This window comes from Anarhichas minor, unplaced genomic scaffold (assembly GCF_050575085.1).
Source record: "Anarhichas minor isolate MPS153535 unplaced genomic scaffold, ASM5057508v1 ptg000017l, whole genome shotgun sequence".
Classification (NCBI taxonomy): domain Eukaryota; kingdom Metazoa; phylum Chordata; class Actinopteri; order Perciformes; family Anarhichadidae; genus Anarhichas; species Anarhichas minor.
The window spans coordinates 7,172,508-7,195,322 of record NW_027466463.1 but is presented as its reverse complement, the minus strand read 5'-3'; positions in this window follow the sequence as shown (position 1 = coordinate 7,195,322).

Sequence of the window (22,815 nt, the reverse complement as noted above, 5' to 3'; positions counted from 1 at the left end):
TGCGGCAGATGCCTCATTTTGGAATGAAACACTTACAATTAACACTCACATCAACACGCTTGAAATCATTACAACCTGAAGGCTATTCGAAGAGAAATAAAAACGGCAGTGTAGGTAACTGCCTCGGATAGATACATACTGTACTGTGTGCCTGAAGTTGCTCTGTCTACTTGAAATAGACGATACATAAATAGTCTGTACAAGGATGTTCATAAGACACTCACTGTCGGAGGTAACATTCAGAAATGAGGCTACACTTAAGATAGACACAGTATTCATGATATGTCGTTAACAAGAATACACAGTATTTCAGAACAAACATGTGTGCACACAGGTGAACACATCGACACTGTGAGGGATCATCTTAGATCCTCTTGGGTCTGTGAAAGGACACGGGGGAAAATCAAGAGGATTAAGTGTAGCTTTGGTGTGCACACACACACTCACAAAGTCGCAACTCCATGCAAAATGAATAAAATTGACCAGGTGTGAAGCCAAGTAAACATTTTATCAAAGAGATAGAAATCAATATCATCAATCAGATACAATAACATCGCTACAGCTGACGAGAAGCTGCTGGGTCTTCCTCAACACCACGTCACCTTCTGCAGAAGACCAAACACCATCAAAGTTACTGTTGGTGTAACACACTGCTACATTTTGACTCCACAGAGATTTTTTCCTCTTTCTTCAAGGAACAATTGACAAAGAATCGCTAGTTAAACTTCAGAGTCATCTGATTATATTGTGTGGTGTTCAAGAGAGGACAATATCTAGGACAAAGGCAATAAGACAGGTTTTCACAATAGCTACAGTACCACTCTACCACACCAGCTAACCTAATCCAAGAGGAACTACTAGTGCCATATCTAGTCGCCTCTATAAATAACAGTGTTAATCCATTCCTTGGAGAGCGGCAGAGTGGAGGCTGAAAAGGAAAAGAAGAAAAAATTGGATTTTCCCTCAACGTCCTCTGTTCGGCTTGGCAGGAGGCGAGGATCAGAGTAATCAGGCCGTCGTGCGCATTTGTCTTGGTTGGTGTGTGTTTGTTGAAGCGCGTCTGTAATGGGATTTCCTCGTCGTACAATGTACAAGTCGTCTGTGACAGGTCCAAGTGTGCTGGGGGGGGGGGGCAATTTCATGTGCAGCTAAAGTGCATGCCATTACCACAGAAGCTTAATACTTCTCCGAGTGGCACTTTCTATTGATTCGGCACAGCCGGATCGTGGTTTTTCTGCCACAAAGCGGTGATGGCAAGAAAGAAAAGAAGTGTTGACCTTTCGTGCCTGCTGATAACACCAAATTGGACTGCGCGCAGAAACATATAAGGGAGTTCATGTGTAAAGTGATTCACTGTGGGGGAAATGTGCCGAGCGTGAGGATAAGTGGCGTACGTGCGAAGGGGCACCTCAAATCTAGTACACCTATCTGTGCACTGTGCCAACTGCACAGTTGAACTAGCACGCACAAACCCGAGACTGTGATCGTTTCTGAAAGACTGTTCCTCTGACGACTTCTAACGTATGCTGATGCAGATGTTCCTGTCAGGCGCATCTGTTTGTATCTGTCCCACACATGCAGACCTCTTTTTCTCTTTTTTTGTGCGCTGTCAAGCTGCCGGTAGAGGTCCACAAAGTGTTAGATAACTATTCCTGAGGTGCCTATCTGTCACACATATCCCTGACACAAGAAGCCAGTCTTGGAGCAATGATCTGAAGTGTGCTCTGTGATACAAATAAATCCACGATAAAGAAAGACAACAAAAGACAAAGGGGGAGTTTAGAGAGTGACGCACACTTAACCCATCTGCTTAGCATGGTGATGATGCACATGTCCTTTTTGTCTGAGTCAACACTGTCTCAAAGTTTCTGGCACAATGTTTAAAGTATTAGTCAAATCTTCTACCCTCTTCGTCCCTCTGTCCTAGTGCATAGAAGAGAAGCACGGATGCCCCTACATCACATCCTTCTTATTCAGTCGCCTTTCTCATTCAATAAGTCCAACTTGAAGGGCTCCGTCCCGACTAACAAGAATCTGACTTGGAAGTCCGCCCGCCATCACAAAGTGGCCTGATCGGCGGCGAAGAATCCACCTTCCTTCTTTTTCTTCTTCCTCAGTCTGTGGGCCCTCCAGCAGACGGCTGCCACGAGCAGCATCACGACACCGGCACACAGCAGCGCCACTGACACCACTTTGGTCTGGAGCAGCGTGTTGAAAGTGAATGTCACCCCGGTGCCCGCCATGCCAATCACCAGGGATATCACGCCGAACGGGAACACGCAGCGGTACCAGGACTTCTCTGTCCCGCCTGTAGCCTGGGCAAGTCTCTCCAGCGTGGGGAGAGTCTCCGGAGGTTTGGCCAGGCCTCTTCCAACACTTCCATGCCCTCCTCCTCCTTCGTCTCCAAAGCCATTCAAACCCTGGTTCTGATTCTCGGAGTCCTGGGGCAAGGTGTTGGCCTCGCTGCTGTCGCCGCAGTCCAGGTCCGGGTGAAGGACGGGGTGCTGACGGCCTGAGGAGCAGCCCATCTCGGAGCTGCTGTCCTTGGGTAACGATGCGGGAAAAGCTGCCCTTTGGCGGCACTCCTCCCGGCGTGCGTCCTGCGGATGCTGCTGGCGCTACAGGGGGGGGGGGGGGGGGTTCTCCAAGGCTGCTCCCGGTGCCGTCAATACCAGTGAGGTTGCTGCTGTTGTTGTTGTTGCTCTCAGTACTTGCCAGCATGTGCCTGCAGTAGGAGAGATGAAAAAAGAAAACAGAGAGTAGTAGATAAGATGAAAAATGGCAGCAGATTGGAGCATACAAAATATGATGAAAATAAAGAGGTGAAAGAGAAACGCTCCCCCCAAACACACACACAGCGGAAATGAGGATGCACTCACCCTGTATTTTAAGTGTCTATTTGTGGGTGAATGTTTTTAGTGCAGCCTGCCGTCTCCCGAGCTGCTCTTGGTGGCAGCAGCAGCAGCAGTGCGTGTGTGTGTCTGGTGATGTCCGTGGACTATATAATCACAGAGGATGAGAGGAGGGGCCTGTGGGAAGCGGTAGACAGTGTGCGAGGCTCTGGTTGGCGCTTTTCAGGGAGGAGGGGAACGGGGTGAGGTTAACTGTTCGGCGGTCTCATTCAGCAGATATTAATTAATTATTTAGTGTGACGAGGAATTTGAGTTGTACCGTTGGTAGTGCCTCGTTCGGCGTCTGCTGTAGGCTGCAGAAGCAAAATGACGCTGGCAGGAAGCAGAAGAAGATGCAGCGTGACATTGATAGCAGTGCAACACTCGGCATAACCAACACCGTTCCAGTTTGCATCAGAACATGCTTTCAGCCTTGACTTGCTGTCGTCCCCCGCTCATGTATGTTGCACTTATTATTTTGTGAAAAAAACTTGTTTTTCTTTTTTGCAAGGCTGTGCAAGATTTCCACTTCAGGGAGGCGATGGAATATAATTACTGGCTGGTGGAAACCTTGTATCTCCAAAATGTCACCCTCACTGGGACAACGCTCGTCTCCAGCCTGAGGGTGGTTGGCAAATGCTCCATTCTCACAGAGAAGCATGACATAATTAGCGAAGACTTTAAAAAGCAGCCAAATTGTAATTAAGCGGTTTTCACATGGCAAGCAGCGCCATGTGATTCAGGATTTAAGAGAAAACACCCGTTGCCCCTCATCATGTGCGTCATCCGTGTTCCCCTTGCACAAAGACGTGACAGTCAGCCTTGTCACGGTCCGCCGTCCTCGTCACTTTTCCCCCATATATGTCCCCTTGCTGTTCACGCTACCCCTTTCTCCTCTCAGACAATGACAGTGGGACACATGAGCCAGTGGCACGCATCCCTAGGGACAGCTCGCATCACCGGAAACAGAGCCCACAGTGCATCGTGGGTATGTGCGTGCGTGCACACGTCGATGTACACGATCTCTTTTCTCCACGATTGCCCTGAGGCAATGAAATCTCCCAATCCACAACATCTGCAGCAATTATCCACGTGCGATTTTGGCTGATATCCCGCAGGCACAGCTGCTCAGAGGGAACAGTAATCACATTGGTTGAGTTAAACCTCAGATGGTGGAGCCACAGTCTTCTATGACTGAAGCCCAGTGAAAATAGCAAAGGGTAAGAGCAGAATTAGAATCTGGGTTTATTATGTAGCCCCTTTAATGATGACTGCCACAACACAAAGGGCTGTAAACATTTGAGTTAAATATGTTAAGTAGGGCACATTGGCATCGTTTGTGCCTGAACGTTTGTAACGGTAAAATATGTTCTAACATGTTCTCTGCATAGACTCTGTAAGAGGAAAGTGCCCGCTGTGACATAAAACATTCCATATAGGGCAATAGCATAAGACGAGAAACATGCAAGCCATATAGGGCAGCGACAGAGAATGAGGCGCCTTCCTGTAATGAAGAGGACATGTACCAGACACTGATGCACACGTATGACTTCCCCACATGTCCCCCCCTTCTTCTCACTGTCTCCTTTGTTTGTAAAGGTATAAATAAGAATGTACGGAGATGATTCTTGGGGGCACTCTCACAGGTTACTGCAATACGTATCTGTGAAACTGCTCTCCTTGCTTGCAACGCAATAAATTGACTTTACACACTTTGATCATTCATCAAGAATCTGTTCATTTGATATTGACTAAAAAACCTTTATACTCTTCTCCCGACTAGTCATAGAAATATTCCACAACAACTTGGTGTCAGAAGTGGGATACGCTGACTGTCCGTCAGGCTCCGGGGGACCGTCCGGAGAAAAGGCCTTTTCCAGGATCCACAACTGACGATCTTGTCTTCCAACGATAAAGAATTAATTTCTACAAATCGGTGAGAAGTTGAAATTCCAATTACTATTGATATCGTAAAAATAAGATATAACGGACACAGATGAATGATCAAGTAGTCGTCATTATTTGGGGAATACAATTGTTTTTAACATTTGTATATTTGTTTTTTGAATTCTTTATGTAAAATCCATTTAGAATTTCTGGAGCATCATTTTACGTGTTTACGTAGAAGACAGGATTGTGTTATAAGGTGAAGATTTAACTCAGAATAAAAACATTTTGAGATCGGAACATAGATCCTTGACTACACGAATAGGTTTGAAATAAGACCGTTGTTATTAACTTAACGTGAATTTCAAACACAAATAGGTTTGAAATAAGACCGTTGTTATTAACTTAACGTGAATTTCAAACAAATTCTGTCTGAAATAAGACCGTTATTATTAACCTACATACGTGAATTCCAAACTACTTGGAATAAGACCGTTGGTTGTAACTTAACGTGAATTTCAAACAAGGTTTTTGCAAAGTTTTACTAAAGAAACTACGCCTTACAGCGACGGCTGTATTGTATTAAGATAAACGTTAACGTGTTCCACGCCTGAAAGATGGGTGGAAAGCAGACTAAACACACAGAGCCTTCGGGTCCGATTGTAGAAATGATGCGACAGAAATATGGAAATGCATGTACGGAATTGCTCCCGTACTGGTCAAAAGAGTTTGGGTTTCCAGAGAACGGCTCATTAAGTGCCGCTAAACTTAAAATGTTACAAGGGGATTTAGAAGCAAGGTTGAAAGAAATGAAGAGTGGTAAAAGGTTAGAGTTAAAGACTTGGAAATGATAGAGAAAAACCAGAACTGTCTGGCTCAATGGCAAACGGAGGAAGACGATGCATTTGCAGAGAGTACGGCTACCTGCCCCATGACTCTGCAACAGGGAAGTGAAAAGCACACACACACAAGCTCAGCTCGCTGCTCAGCTCACACACAGACACACTCAATCCTTTGCAGCAATGAAGACACGCTTTCTCGCACGCACACTGCAGAACAACAGGCTGCTCTCCTCAGTATCATCTCACACTTAGAGCAGCAGCAACTGAATGCATCTACACCACGACCACACACTTATTCAATGTTTTCCTCAGATTCATATAAAGAAATGCCGACTACACAGGTGAATGTAGAAGGGAAAGTTTTAACCTTTTTGGTAGATTCGGGAGCTACTCACTCTGTGATTCAACAGAAACATTTTCCAAATCAGAAAATGAGTGGACGCTTTGTATATTCTCAAGGGGCTTCGGGGTTAACAGTAACTGAAAAATTTACGGTTCCTATGACGAGTGTACACACTGACCAGACTGACCTAGAATCTGACATTAAAGTGAAACATTCGTTTTTGCTTTCTTCTTTTTGTCCTATTAATTTATTGGGCAGAGACTTAATGTGCTCATACGGCATCTGTTTGACGTCATCTCCTGATGGACTGAAAGTGGTTAGGCGTAGAGTCGCACACCAAATGATGCAACTTTGATCATTCATCAAGAATCTGTTCATTTGATATTGACTAAAAAACCTTTATACTCTTCTCCCGACTAGTCATAGAAATATTCCACAACACGTTGCCAAAGCCATCGCGTTTTTTTGTCTGAGGTGTAATGAACAGCATTAATTCTGATAAAGCACCATTGAAATGTCCCAATATGCCACGCCAGTCAGCGACCGTGAACACCACAAGGGCACGGAAACTTACACGCCGGAATGAAACGCTGTCATTAATAATGTATAATTAATTACAGCTGCGCTTTTGCTGCTACGACATGTGAAATTGTTTGTGGTTGACAAAGGCCCACCGTGGCCAATCAAGCTTGGATTATTTGGTAGGCTACAGCTAATAGTTTAATGCAACAAGAAGGTGATGGAACTTTACAGATTGAAACAGGTGTTGCACTCATTTTCACTTTATATGAGGAGTCCAGTGCCAATCAAATCATCATCCTATCATCTTACGAGTCATACAATACATTACTTATGATCAGTTTCTGTGTAAATACTCAGGTACTTGAGAGTATATCTACTGTATATTTGCTACATATAACATGAATGATGCTACTAGTTGGGGTAACTTATTCCTGATTTACAGGTTGTGCACCTTTGTGGAAGCTCTGCACAAGCTTTTCCGCCGAAGTATAAATAAGGCACGAGTTTTGCTATTTGAACTACTACGAAGTGGTGGTGACCAAATGCAACATTCTTATAAAAAAAACAACAACCTCAGACTTTGGAATGATCCGGCACAAAAATGTACTTCAAAGTGTTATACTGAAACTATGTTTGTAGGCTTCATGTGCAGCACACATCCTGTCCAAGCTAAAAGGTGCGAAATTGGAAAATTCGGAGCATATCTTTTGCCTCTACGCAGCTCTCAACATGGTGACGGCTGAGCCGGCGGCTAGATGCTAACAGCGCAAAAAACGGCACCGGTTCTAACAGAGCTAATAGTGTTTACCTGAGGGTGAACCGGAAGGTGGATGCTACGTCTACTCGACGACAATTATATACTCAATACATTATATACTGGAATTTCATTTCCTGTCTTAGGTTTTCAGATTTTCTTTGCTGCATTAAAAAGGCGTTTTCTTTAATTGTAAGTCCTTTTAATTATAAAGCTATTTTTACCAAGTCGCTGGTGTACAATTATTTTCCCGATAGATGACAATTCAGTAAATGTATATTGATGTCTGCATTTGTTACATTTCGTTTTACAAAGTTAGGACAGCAATGTTTAAGTCAAACCTATAATAGACCTGGGTATAATTCTAGTCTCTTCCACACAGTGATCTCATCTTAAAGACGGATCAGTACTCGGCATCGACCGACATCCACAGCACAGGTATCAGTATCGGATCGGTGCAGCCCAACATCCTGTTCAGCTCTGGATTCAAATTATAATTCTACTTAATTAAATAGCTTAAAACCACAAGAATTCACCTGGTTAGGAAACGTCTCATTCCACTGTTCCAGTGTGCCGTCTCAAAGACCCGGCCGTTGCTGGCTCAGTGACGAGGCGTTCCGGCACACCTGGTGGTGATATGAACCGTCGTTAATGTCATTAATGACACCTGTGCTTTCCCACCACAAGTCAAAAAGTCCACAATGAGAGAGGTCTGGGATGGATATTATTATACTTGTATGAACGCTACAGGTTTCCCTCCCCTTGCTATCAAATGACTAGAGTCTGAGTTAAGGGGTCAGTGCCTCAGCGCTATTCATCAGCATGCTAGCTAGTGAAGCAGAACGCACATTGAGTACCAGAGTTACTCCCTGTGTACTCACCGTAACGATGACAGATTACCTTATCTCATATTCATGTGGAACCAACACAGTGTATGACATTGGGCGGGCCCCTTGGCAATATCCCTTGTTGTTGGATTAAAAGCATCCAAGGTCATCTGAAGGTAAACCAGTAGGTTTTCTATTTGAGCTTTGCACGTTGTCTTATGCGTCATAACCTCATCTTTATTTATTTTTTCATGCTGTGTTTGATTGTGATAATTAAAGCATTAGAGGCCTCCAATGTTATTACTGCAAAGATGGTGTAATCCTTGCCATTCGTACATCAGCAGTGAGTTTGTTTTTGTTATTGGCTATAAGGAGTACGTTGGAGGCTTTTTGATGTCACTCGTCTTGATGACGTCCCATCTGGCCTGAAGCGGAGGTAAGCAGCCTCCATAAAGCATCTGCTGAGAAGCAGCAAAAAGAGCCAGTAGAGCCAGTAGTAAAGCAAAGGCTGAGATAATCTGGAGACATGATCGCTTGTGACAGAACTGGCAGTGAAGGCATTATTGTGCAAATACCTAGACGTAGCTCAAAGGCTAATTCGGTGTCGCAGGTTGTTTCGTGGGTGTCTTCATTTGTGGAAGAAGGTCATTTCAATAACAGTTAGCAGCCTTCAATAATGGATAGTGTGAGTGCTTCTACACACGTGGTGGGAAAAAAAACAAAAAAAAACATGGAGGGAGGAGGAGTAGGACGGATGAGAGCTATAGAAAGATCTTACACGCTACTGCTGTGCTGCCGTCACACATTCATGCTCGGCAACAATGAGGAGCTTTGTGCCCAAGATAGGCATGCCCAAAAACACACACACACACACACACATGAAACCACCCAGCGCACACACAGACACAAACGCAGATTGTGGGTCAGTAGAGCTGGTGATTGTTTATCAGGAGGGCGAAATGAACAAAGAGAATAACTCAGTGCAGGAAGTTGAAGCAGTAATTGAATGTATGTGCATGAGTGTGTGTGTCAGCTCATGAATGCGTGGTTGACAGTAGCAATGCACAGTATTTATATTAATACATTTTATTTGTGCAGATTAAGTTGTTTGTATTCAATTCCGGGCCAGAAAATGAATCACAGGAGTTACGTACTTTACTGTGTGATCAGTCGAGGGAGAACAGCACTTTCGTATTGTATTATTAGATTTTACGAATAAATAGCTTTTCCAATTTTCTATATCGAACAACCCGAGCAGATTAATGCTTTTGATAGTCATGCATTGTTACATGCACAGAGTTTATTCAATTACTCTGAATACACAGATTAAGGGAATATTTCAGGTGTTAATTCTGTTTCCATGAGGCACAAAAGAGATTTACATGACTTCCCATTTCCTTCTGAAAGGATTCGGGAAGGGGAAAGGGAAGAAAGGTTTGATGGGTAATTAGACGGACTTTTGCTTTACATTAGCTCTCGAGCCATTAATATCTCACCCAACATTTTTATTCTTCTTCCACGGCTAGCCATGCTCACCTGATGGGTGTCACAGGACATCAGCCTTCCCGTGGGATGAGTAATTAGAGAGATGGAAGGGTAGGGCTCCATGTTACATCATTTTGATTACAGACCAATCCTTCAGTCTCTAGTTACCTGAGGCACCTATGAATGGGAGGTTGTAGAGGGGAATGGGATGTTGCTGTCAGCTGCATCCCCATTAGGGTGACGCTGATGAGATTTCATTGGACAGCCTGCAAAATTATGTCTTTAATAGAGAGCATTAGAAGATTATGGGGTGCCAGAGGCATATGTGTACGGCGTGAGTACTTGGTACTGTGTTGTACTGTGCACACGAGTGGATGATTTCTATTTGGTCACGCCCAGACCATGCAGCTTTTTCTCCTGTCTGTTCCGTTGGTAACAAGCCAGCATACATTCAGCCGAATCAGCCATCGCTACATAAAAACATTTGTATATATGTTGTTTTTGTTTTTCCATTGAAGTCCTGCAAATGGCACATTATGCAGACCCCAGGAAGAGTACAGCTACTGCCCTTCTTGCAGTAGCTAATGGGCATATCTCAACAATCCAACACACGGACAGGATATTGGTGCGTTGGCGGTGCTGCGGAGGTGGCCCTTGGCAGGTGGACTGTCGCCTCGCGGTTCATGCTGTCAGGCCCATCTGGCAGCGACCAGCGCCAAACCATGCCCTGTTTCGCTTATGTTGCCACCCACCCACACCCTCAAATACTACGAGGATGCCACCTCTCCACATCCCCCTTCTCGTCTCTCTCACTTCATGCAGTTGTCTCCCGCTCCTTCTCAACTATGGTACCCCATCACTACGAGCGACACCTTTCACCAACAAGTAAACAATTAAATAATTGTGTAAGTAAACATATTGATAAGAACTGCTTTAAATTTGACTACCTCGGACAACAAGAAATAAATAAATAAAATTAACTTTTTGCAATAGAATTTGATTTCTGGCAATGTGGAGAATGCTTTGAAACAACTGCTCAACATAATGTTAAAATAAAAATAAACTGTTATATGACTAAATCAGATATGAAAAAATATAAATAAATACATCTTAAATCAAATGGTTTCAGCACCAAAAAAAGAAAAATCCATTCACCTTCATTGAATTGGGGTCAAGGAAAAACGTCTCTTTGAAATATACTGTAGAGAATACATTTTATAATGTAGATGAACTCGCCTTCAAGCTTAGCAGAACTAGTAGACCAGTAAGACCGAGTAAATCCCTGGTACAGGGAGGAGCATGTTACATGGACACAGGACCATATCAGAATATAAATTCACATTTACATCATCGTACACAATGTTCTGTAATGTGTTGAAGGCCACCTACAGAAACATAAACCGTGAAACAAAGCAAGAAGAGCATCACAGTACAGCCCACACTGTTCAACAAGTGTAGAAACTTAATGGCACCAACGATGATCAAGGCAATATATAGTCTGCGCATTACTTCTTTCAACTTTGTCTGAACCCACCTCCTCTTGTCTCGTGCCCACAGGGGAACAATGCTTATTTGATGTTACCGTCCTTCTATTGTTTTAAGGTTCCCTCCACCTCCGCAATCCACATCAATAACTGTAACGCTTTACTTGTGAGACACAAATTACAAAAAAGGGGAGAAATTCCAATAAATTCAAACTGTATGGAGGAGGCGAAGAATCCCCAAGATGCTTCTTTAAAGACTCACAATAACAAATAATGAGACAATGAGGTTAACACAGACAGAAAATCACCATGCGCAAAGATGATCACACCAAATGCAAAATAAGATAATAAATTCAAATAGGTAATAAAATAACCATGAAGCAGAGAAGATGAAGAAAGGGAGGCTGTTAATAGGAATAGTGTGTTCAGTTTAGAGAAAACGATAAGAATGACAACCGTGTGTGGGTGTTTGTGGGTGTCGTGTTACTAAGGAAATCAAAACGTTCAATCAGTTAAAAAGAAGAAAGTCCATATTTGAAGCTATATCGAGAGCAGCAACTTCATCCACAGTGTCAGCTGAACATGTTTCTGCAGAATCAGGTGGTCAAGTCAACTGTCACAACTGCAGGTGTTATTTACGTCAGTGCCAGCAACACCCACACATATACCACCTGTGACAGCCAGGAAGGCAGCAACACCTCCCAGACCCCTTTCTGTCAGAGGAAATATGTGGTTATAATAAAGTCTCATTCCTACAAACGGCCTCTAAGGGGGAATTCATCTGCTTTTCATGAACACTAATTATGTTTTAGTCTAAACATGTGATTTATGGAGGGTACAGCAGCTGTGGACTAATATCTTGGGAGATGTTAAGATGACTAGTGTTCATTTAAATCAAGGAAGTTGTCACCGAGTGCAACCGTATGGCTCACTGATGGGGTTTTAATTGGTATTGGACAACAATTAAGCTCAATGGCACAGCGGAACAAGAAAATATATCGTGCTTTGAATACACAGGCAATACTTGGAAAGTAGGATAAATGCATTGTTGGTTTTGGCCTTTTAGAATATCACTGTTGTGGAAAATGATCATATTGTTCTTTTAGTTATAACTTGCATTGCTTAAACCCCATCCGGACTCATTTAAACCCAAATAATAAATGTTATCATATCGAAGGTATTTTCATTTTTTTTTTCATGTTTCATGTTCATGCAGCTAAGGCTGCAGAAAGATCAGGCTTTTAGGAGTGGGGACAAGGACTTGTACAAAGAGTCAAAGTACAGGTTTAGCAAGGCGGTGAGAGATGCTAAACGACTGTACTCTGAGAAACTGCAACACCAGATCTCAGCCAATGACTCTAATTCTTTCTGGAGAGGTCTCAGACAGATTACCAACTACAAGCCAATAACGCCCCACCCCATGAACGACCTCCGCCTGGCAAACGAGCTGAATGAGTTCTACTGCAGATTCGAAAGACAATGGGACAGTCCTGACTCCATCCCCCACAGCTCCATCAACCAGCCCCAGACCACCAGCCCCCCCTCCCCCAGCTCAGCAGGGGCCCATGCCTCTGTATCACCCATCCCAGCGCCCCTCCCACCCCCCTCCCCAGTGACGACTCTCTCTATTCTGGAGAGTGACGTCAACAGGCTTTTTAAAAAACAGAACCCCCGCAAAGCAGCCGGCCCAGACTTGGTCTCCCCCTCCACCCTGAAGCATTGTGCTGATCAGCTGTCTCCGGTGTTCACAGACATCTTTAACACCTCCCTGGAGACATGCCACGTACCAGCCTGCTTCAAGGCCTCCACCATCATCCCTGTCCCTAAAAAAAACCAAGGATCACAGGACTCAATGACTACAGGCCCGTCGCCCTGACCTCTGTGGTCATGAAGTCTTTTGAGCGCCTTGTCCTGTCCCACCTAAAAACCCTCACCGACCCACTCCTGGACCCCCTGCAGTTCGCCTACAGAGCCAACAGATCTGTAGATGACGCAGTCAACATGGCCCTTCACTTCATCCTCCAGCATCTGGACTCCCCAGGAACCTACGCCAGGATCCTGTTTGTGGACTTCAGCTCTGCTTTCAACACCATCATCCCATCTCTGCTGCATAGCAAGCTCTCCCAGCTGCAGGTGCCCGACTCCACCTGCAAGTGGATCACAGACTTCCTGTCTGACAGGAAGCAGCACGTGAAGCTGGGAAAGCACGTCTCAGCCTCCAGGACCATCAGCACCGGTTCCCCCCAAGGCTGCGCTCTTTCCCCTCTGCTCTTCTCCCTGTACACCAACAGCTGCACCGCCACTCACCAGTCCGTCAAGCTCCTGAAGTTCGCGGATGACACCACCCTCATTGGACTCATCTCTGGTGGGAATGAGTCCGCCTACAGGTGGGTGACCTGGTGATCTGGTGACCTGGTGCGGTCTGAATAACTTGGAGCTCAACGCTCTAAAGACAGTGGAGATGGTTGTGGATTTCCGGAAGAACGCAGCCCCACCAGCCCCTATCACTGTGTGTGTGACTCCCCCGTCGACGTGGTGGAGTCCTTCCGCTTCCTGGGCTCCATCATATCCCAAGACCTCAAGTGGGAGCTGAACATCAGCTCCATCACCAAGAAGGCTCAGCAGAGGATGTACTTCCTGAGGCAGCTGAAGAAATTCATCCTGCCAAAGACAATGAAGGTGCACTTCTACACTGCCATCATTGAGTCCATCCTCTGCTCCTCCATCACGGTCTGGTACGCTGCAGCCACTGCCAAGGACAAGGGCAGGCTGCAGCGCATCATTCGCTCTGCTGAGAGGGTGATTGGTTGCAATCTGCCGTCCCTCCAGGACCTGTTCGCTTCAAGGACCCTGAAGCGAGTACGAAAGATTGTAGCCGACCCCTCTCACCCTGGATATGATCTGTTTGTGCCCCTTCCATCTGGCAGGAGGCTGTGGTCCATCAGAACCAAGACCTCACGCCACACAAACAGTTTCTTCCCGTCTGCAGTCGGGCTCATTAACAAAGCCCGGGTCCCCCACTGACTGTCATCCCCAGGACATTTCCTTCTGGGCTCTCCCCTGCACATCCCTGTTTCTTTATTTAAACACTCTCGTCACTTTTAACTTTTCACTTACACTTCACTTGTTTTACAGTCCTGTTATCTGTTTTGTTGTGCACTTTATTTTATATTTTATTGTAAATTTTAATATGTTTCTATTTCTCGCACTGTGTTGATTGCTGATAGTTTAATGTTATTGTTTATTGTTAAATGTTACGCACCAACCGCCACGACAAATTCCTTCTAGGTGCAAACTTCCTTGGCAATAAATGGTTCTGATTCTGATTCTGATGTCTAACCTTCTTCCCGCGAAAACAAGGCTGGGAACTTGGCCTTGGTGGATGCATCGGCAGGCAGAGGAGGAGGAGGACATCTGCAAAGGGGGGAGGGGGACGACAATGAGATAATGTGCATGTAATACTTTGTTAAACTATTCCTTGTTGTTAGACCTCCGAACCATCTGTGGAGAAAGAGCTCTATCCATTCAGCTGAATTATTACAAGTGTCTGTTCAATAAATATATTTTCAATATTTTAAGAGTTTTCTCCTCTCGATTATTTCTCACAGGGAGGTTAAAAATATTTCTTTCACCAGACGTATCTTTAAAAGGGATCTCTATGTGCAACGTCTACACTTCAACTGTAGCTAAACTGAAGTGGCACCTAAACATGGCTTGGAGTTTAGCAATTACGCATTTGGGAGTACAATGTAATGTAATATAGTAGTATAGTATTTAGAAAACTGTCCAAAGTGAGAAGGTGTGTACACCTAAAATGATCCGTGTGTTCTGCTTCGTGGTTGTATGCCCTCCGACGAGCAGTCACAGTTCACATCCATGTTTGTCCAAAATGTCATTATTTTATCCTATTTGACATTTGTGTCCAATTTTGAAGAAATTCACTCGAGGTCATCAACCAATCAAGTCATGTTGAACGTCCACATACAAAACAGACACAATAGTGGAGAACAACACCGAGGCTCCGTAGTCCGAACGATACGACAAACTTCATTACTCCTTTCAATCTTGACAATGGCAGCGCAGCCCACTCCTTCCAATCTTGCCTTTCACAATAAAAGCCTTAGACATGATCACTGCGTCACTGCTTAGCAGAGGGAATTCATTTTGCTAAAAGGAAACTCGTGAAATAACTTACAGGAGCTTAGGCTGTACAACACTTTACCTCAGACACACTCTGGGTCAATGGGACTCTAGTAATAAGAGAGAACAAAAATCAGCTTTACCGGGTTACAATGATGACATTTATATATAAATCTACAAGCTCTTCAGAGACCACTGTCAAGTAAGTGTTAGCTCTCTTTGGTTTAAAGGCCCGTCTTCTTCTGGACAGTGCTATTCACAGAGCCGACTGAAAATGTAACCATTTTATCATCATTATTCGATATTGGATGGTCACAAGGCAATTATGGTTTGGTTCTGCTGCCTGCATTTGATTAAAGTCGTACTCATTGTTCCATTACGCGTTATCTTGCGAACGTGGAAATGAGAATCGGTGGACTCAGATGAGGCTCAAGCAAAGTAAACAAAGCACACACATATTACACACACTCACAAAGACGTGGTCCCCGTGAAATCAGTCCGTCTCTGTTTCTCTCTTGTCACTCAGACGCTCTGATACACACCCACACCCACACACACACACACGCTCACTATGACTCATGCAATACTCTAAGTTTCAAACACGGACGGTCACGACTAAGATGAGGAGAAGCTGTTGGTGTCTTAAGTACAAGTGTGCAGCAGGGACACACACATTGAGAAAGACGCAGTGTGTCGCTCAGCACGCACACACAGTAAACTCTACTCAGGCCACCATCGCCTGGATGCTTGCTTTGGACTAATTGGCTGGGTTTGCTGTCTTGTTTTCTCCCCTATTTTAGCCTTTTAGCTGACACGTTGACACAGTGCGGTGGCTGAGTGAACTTCATTATTGAAATAACAAACATCACAGCCCAAACCAAGGAGTGTCAGAGCCACAGCGCCCTGTTAGAGCACGCTGTCCACCTTATTAGACCCCCTGATTTATCATTCAGTTCCTGTAGTGACTTTCTATTGAAAAACTAAAACCTAAGCTGGTTAAGTCTAGGTCCAGTTTTATTTTGTTTCCCTTGATTCAGTCCGTTTGTAAAATAATGTGCAATGTGTAATAATTCATATTCTATTTTTCAGTTATTTGATGACTATCAGGAGAACCCTCCCTTAAACACGTGCCTTTTAATCTCATTGGCTGTAGCTCAATGAACGCCAAATTTCCCACTGATCTGGGTCTTTTGTTGGGAAACTCCAAAAACACTTTCTACGAAAATCAGGGCTAAAGTAATCTCAGACGGCCTCTTTGTGATGACTGTGTGTGTGTGTGTGTATGTAGGGCGTTCATATTAATCCCTCTGCTTTTCTTGGCTAGACCCGCCCTGCGTAGTTTTCAAAGTGCTAGGATTGGCCGGGCGTCCATGCTGGCAAAGGTACCGGTACCCGGATTCCTTCAAGACCTATGCCCTGATCAATGAGCTACCCTGACTGTAAGTCCTTGATGACTGGCGATGACTAACCAATCATCTCTGCCTCAACCGGCTACGCCGGGCAGGTCTTCGTAGTGGGAAATGGGACTCATTATTAGGCATGTGTTGAGGAGCTGAGCCTCGCCCTCTGTGAAACGTTGATGCCGAGCAGAGTAACAAGCCAGTAAATGACACCAAAACATAGCTGCAGAGTCATTGCTGTAAAAATGCTTTTCATGGTTGCCTGATCTTCATGAATAGCTTCCCCATCTTGGCAAATTTTACGACTGATTCAGTTTTCATCATCATATTCTAGGATTCCGTATGTTTTCCGCATCGTGGAAATCCTTGGGCCCTAGTGAAGTGGTAAAATATACATTGAATATGGCCGTTTTTAGGATTCATACCTGCGGGCTGTTTCACAACATTCCACTTGTAGGTATGACCTCCTCTCAACACACTAGGCCGAGTAGTCCCAATGACATTAACTTTTCATTGTTTTTCAACCTGGACCCTATTTTCCCATGTTTTTGTGTATAAGTGGCTAATTGGGACAATGATTTTTGAAATAGTCCGGTATTGTTGGGGAACGCTGCAAACGGCAGCCCCCAAAAACGGGCTGCAATGTAATAACATACGGGCTATTCTGGACCGTCGGTGTGGTCCGGTCTGTTTGTCATTTTGTGGAGCATTACTCGCTCAAGGAGAAGTCTCGTTCTGAGATCTGAGAGGATTAGGTCTCTTCCACATTGTCGAAATCAGTGAAATATTGAGGCATGGCATTGAAAACACTATCCTCTTTCTGTACTCCAACACAACGGACTCTTCCCGGCACTCCTCTCCAACACACACTTAGGTTTCCACCGCCGTCTTACCGCTGTGTACAGCAACACGTCACCTCTCACAGAATTTTAGAACGAGACTTCTCCTTGAGCGAGACTTGGTTTGACATAAAAACAAACAGATTGAGTCTGGCGAAATCAAGCACTTTTAGCAGACGTACACGGGTGATGCGCAATTGCCGGGAAGTATTACATGGCAGCCCTTGGCAAAATGTAATCTGATGCCAGGAACTCAAACAGTGCAGGAGGGGAGGAAAACCATCCCTAAACATAATATGATCATAGAATCATAAGGCATGCTGACAGGAAGAGAAAGAGAGCAGCACCACTTGCTGGCGTCAGAGGGAGATCTGCAGCTTGACGGTGTGTCTAATGTGGGGGTGAGAGTGGGCACGCAGATACAGTTAGTGGGTGTTTGGTCCAAAGGTCGCAAGTCAAGGAAATGTGGGTGAGCAACATCTAGGGCTGAGGTGCCCTTGAGCAATAAGGCTCTAAACCAGCTGGCTACCAACAAGAGACTTGGGCTCACTTCCAGCGAACTGTGTGGAACTTCTGGCGTCAGAAACATTTTCCTGTATCCGAATGTTGAATAATAAAAAATCATTTTTCGGATGAGCGGGCAGAGAAACATACAATTCATTACAGTTTCAAGCAATTAACTGACACAGCGGGACTTAAAATATCAGGATTTTAAAGGCCTTTCAATCGTTCTGTTGATAAGATTCAATTCAACACGAGCTTCAAAAGACAAGGTTTTGACGATATTAATTAAATAATGCATGCAGAGTCAGAGTAGTAAGTGTGTTTCTCTCGCCAGGAAAACTGATGCTCTTTGATCATTTCTGTGACGCATATTTTAGCAAACAAAAGTGGGACAGAAGATCAATATAAATCTAAAAGGTTTGCTTGCTGGCAAAGGACACGTTTGTTGACAAAGACGAGAACAAAAATCCTCCATCCAATGTCTTTCTGTCTGTCAAAGAGCTGTTTTAAAAAAAAGCTCTAAACCTCAAATGACTTTAATAATGTAAAAATATCTTAGGATGCAATATCCCGTGACCAGAAATGCCTAGACCTGTTAATTTGTGTCATATTCAAATAGGCATGTATACTCTCAAGCTCTTCCACTTGAACCGCTGGCAATTTGTTGCACCCCAGCTACATGATGCTGATCCCACTGGCCCGACGGTAGAAAGAAGTAGAAACCTTTTCAAAACACGGCGGCTGAAACGGAGTGATGGCGGGTTATCATTACTGTTAAAGGATCACGTCTTACTGTGGGCTAAACGCGTTTCCTTAAATGCTCTGTCACCTCAGACTCACCTGGTTCAATGCTCATTTTGTTCTGGAAATAGAAATCCACTTAAATATCCATCCATCTATTTCCCTGCTTTTTATTTATTCAGGGTCTCTGGATGGCTGCCGCTGATCCCAGCATGCACTGGGTGTAAAGCAAAGAAGCAGCCTGGACTGGTCGACACGCCACATCAGTGCCCAAAATATATATATTTGAAGTGGGAGGGGCCGCTGGTTTCAGAAATGTTTTTTCCCCGTCACGGCCTTGGGTTTCGTTTTGTTGGTTTCCTGTTATATTTTGAATTTCCCTGCCTCTTGTGTCCTGTCTCATCACCTGCACCTCCTCAGTGTATTTAAACCCTGTGTGTCCTCTGTCTCAGTGTTGGTTCGTCTGTTGTGCTACCTGCTTTGCTCCCTGTTTTGCTCTACAATGAATCCTGGTATGTTCCCGGCTTTTGATCCCTGCTCTCTCCTGTTGAGTAGTTTTCTTGCACTTTTTGTTCCACATTTTTTGACTCCTCTGCTCTGCAAGTTTTGTTTTGAACATTTTCTTAGTAATTAAAGTCACCGTTCTTCATCCTCTGTGCCCCCGTGTCTCTCTGTGTTTGAGTTCATCCCCTGCTACCATTTCTGCCCTGACAGTATTTCCATATCAAAGGTTTCTTTGAAGGCGCTCAATACGAAATTTAGAGCTTATCTAGTGCCTCCACGCGGCTCCTAACATGGCGACAGCTGAGTCGCCGACTAGTAACTAACGGCGCTAACAGTGCAAGCAACGGCAATGTAGAGAAAGCAGAGAGAAGTTCGGATTATAACGCACACAGAGGGAGAGCGACTTCATTCTCTATAATACAAAGTGGATAGAAATGAAGTCAGAGGTGCATATCAGCAACAGCCAATTCAGAACACTTTGCCAACAAAACACAGTGACATGTTTGCTGAAATCATCCAAAAGGACCAGATATTATCAGAGTTCATGTTATGTATTTTTATGGAAACTGACCTGTTTTAAGTTTGTAGTAGTAAGCGTACAGAAAGCCAAAATGGCTGATGGTGAGTCACATTTGGTCAACAAGTCCTCCAAGTTAAACTACAAAATACATTTTGTCTTTGCAGAGACATTTCCACAACAAACACATGCTGTCTTTTGTTCTTTTAAAGGATATCATCCACCTGGTTGCAGGACTGATTGCCGGTCTTGTGCAGGGAGGGCACTCTGGAATTGGCCCAAATTTGCTGCTCCAAATCCAGGGCAGCCACTGCTAGCTGAAATCATGATAACTGGAACATGTACAGCTGGCTTATATTTGCTGCCAGAACACAGCTGAGTGCACCAACACCACGCCATAATTGGCATAACTGCTCCTAAATAGGCAATCTCCACTCATGGAGGCATTTCGAACTGGAAATGAAGTGATTGCAGGAACAGCATACGGAACGTCATTTACAAATGTATCAATGGATGTGAGGCGAAACAAATTAAGCCTATATATATATACACCGGTTAAGTCTACATACAACCTCCATATTATGTAGAAGTACATGTCCCTCGCTATCTCAATTTGCTTTAATTTCACCTCAGAAGCGTGTCTTGTGGTGTTTATTGGGCTTAATAACAGCACCACTCACTCTGACACGACAACACCGCCTTGGTTTCAGCTGTATTTAGTCCACATCAGTCCTCATCATCCCTTACAGTATCTCCTAGCTGATTGGCATGCTGTGCACTGCAGAGGGATAATTAGTAGGTAGCTGCGATGTGGTGTTTTCATTCCCGGTCACCTGCAATTACAAGGTGCAAAGTGTGTGAAATCAGTCCGTCAGCACAAAGCTCGGCGTCTACACGGCTACAGCAGCCCCGCGTCTTCGCTGATGATGATTTAGGACTACATCACCTGGGTGTGAGGCTTAATTTACCTTTGTACAGTGTTAATGTCTCGCTGTTGGAATGCTCAGAGCAGTAGTTGGAGAACAAAGGCTTGCTTTTCCAGCAGAAGGTGCTGTTAAGTCCTGCGCAGCATGAAAAAACTGCTTTCACTTTGACACAATCAATCCCAGTAAACACAAAAGCCTCCATTGACTTTTGGTCCGGGGTTATTTATGGTCATTTATAATGTTTCACACATCGCACACACAGTTAGATGGGTTTAATGGAGCATGTGAAATAATTGGGGGGGAATGTGAACCTGATGAAAAGAAAACTAAATTGGGTTTGAACCATTAACCTTTACAATCACACAGACGAAAGCTTCGGTCAATCTTCAGAACATTTGCAGTTTGAATCTTGAACCTGATCAAGTTGATATGGCTAACAAGTTAGCAAAAAACTTTATTATACATTCAGCGGATATGGAGCAAAATTAACATTCATTTGGAAGAGTGTTTCTGGCGATTTGTCGCCACCAAATGGCCACAACATATCAGTTCTCCTTTTAGCTCTGTTTTGGGCTCCACCAGCTCCTGGGGGAAACATCTGGCTGTCTAGCAGATATATCCTCCATTATCTTCACCCAACACAGTCTCACAGCAGTTCTTGGAAATAGTCACGAAATGCAATCTATCGGGTTTTGTTTTGTAAGGATGCAAATTCTCAAATTACTTCTATTCTGAGAAGAAGAAGAAGAAGAAGAAACATTCCTTTATTAGTCCCACAGTGGGGAAATTATTCTCTGCATTTGACCCATCCCTGTATATATAGGGGACAACCCTCTCTACCCAGTAAGCCACGGTCACCCAGAAAACATTCATTACAAAATGAAAGTTAGGTTTAGGCAATAAAAATCACAACAATACTTTGGGATATGTGGTTTTCGAACATCCCAAGTCTCTTATTTGTCATTTCATCGCTCCGCCATATTGACGGCTGTCCCAAAGCTCTTATTTCTGCTCTGAGGAGCGAGTAGCGAGGATTAAGGATTGAGGATGAGGATGAGGAGGGATCTCTGAGGAGCCGTGAGTGAGGATGCATGTCAGTGCCCGATCCGTTCCAGCTGCTCGATCCACTCCGTTATGTGATTGGACGCTGCAGTCGATCGGACTGATCTGATATTTCTCAATAGTAATAATGATCACAGATTAAACTCAAATGTATCACATTCAAGCTGTATATCTGATTTCTGATTCATTCATTTGTTTAAAATATATGTTCATTGCAGGTCTGAACAACAAAAGCACCACAAACACCTTTCTTCATTTATTAGAAAGACTTTTCATGATCTGTTATATTCCCCCGATAACTTTTATTATGGATACAGTTAAAGTCAGAGAGAGTCTGTCTGTCAGCAAGAAAAATCCTTTTGCATAATTTATCATCATTTTTTTTTATTCAGTCACGTGAGGCTGAGAATTCCTGAGCGTCGTGTTTGATATTATTTGATATTATTTCAATTTTCCCCCGGAAACATTCATCACAATCAATACTTGCCAGTGTTCAAATGACACCATAATCATATTCCGGGTTATCTAAGAATGACTTCACAATCACAATTTCAATACATACAGACACAAATAACTAATAAATAACATTAATGCAATCCGTCGGTAGAAATCGATGCTGCGCCTTTAAGCAGAACATAGAGCGCAGTATAAATACACAATGCATTTTGTTAAACAGGCTGCAGGCTACTCATGATAACCGTGTGTCTTTATTAGTGTTAGCACAGTTCACACGTCTGCAGACACAAAGTCCATCAAAAGTCTCTACAGCTGTTAAAGCCGATCCAGCTGTGATCAGCTGATCCGCCGTTATCAGAACCAGACGTCCCTTCACCTGACGCTGCGGAGGAAAGCACGTCTCATTCCTCTCAAAACATATTTCCTCGTTCCCTCTCTCCTCGCAGGAAAATATGCAAGTGAGGGGAACGTGGACGCAAGTGTAGTTAGTTTAGTTGATAGCCATGTCTGCCGATTAGTCCTGCGCTGATGAGAGCCTTGAGACTCAACCAAAACAGTGACGTTGAGGGTCGGAAAACCAAAACAAAAAGCTGAGAGATGCTAAAGCGCGCTGTAGAGCTGAAACTGGGTGAAACTTTCCTGTGGGTCCATGAGTGCAGCTTTAAAAGAAAATTTGGAAATATGTTCAAAA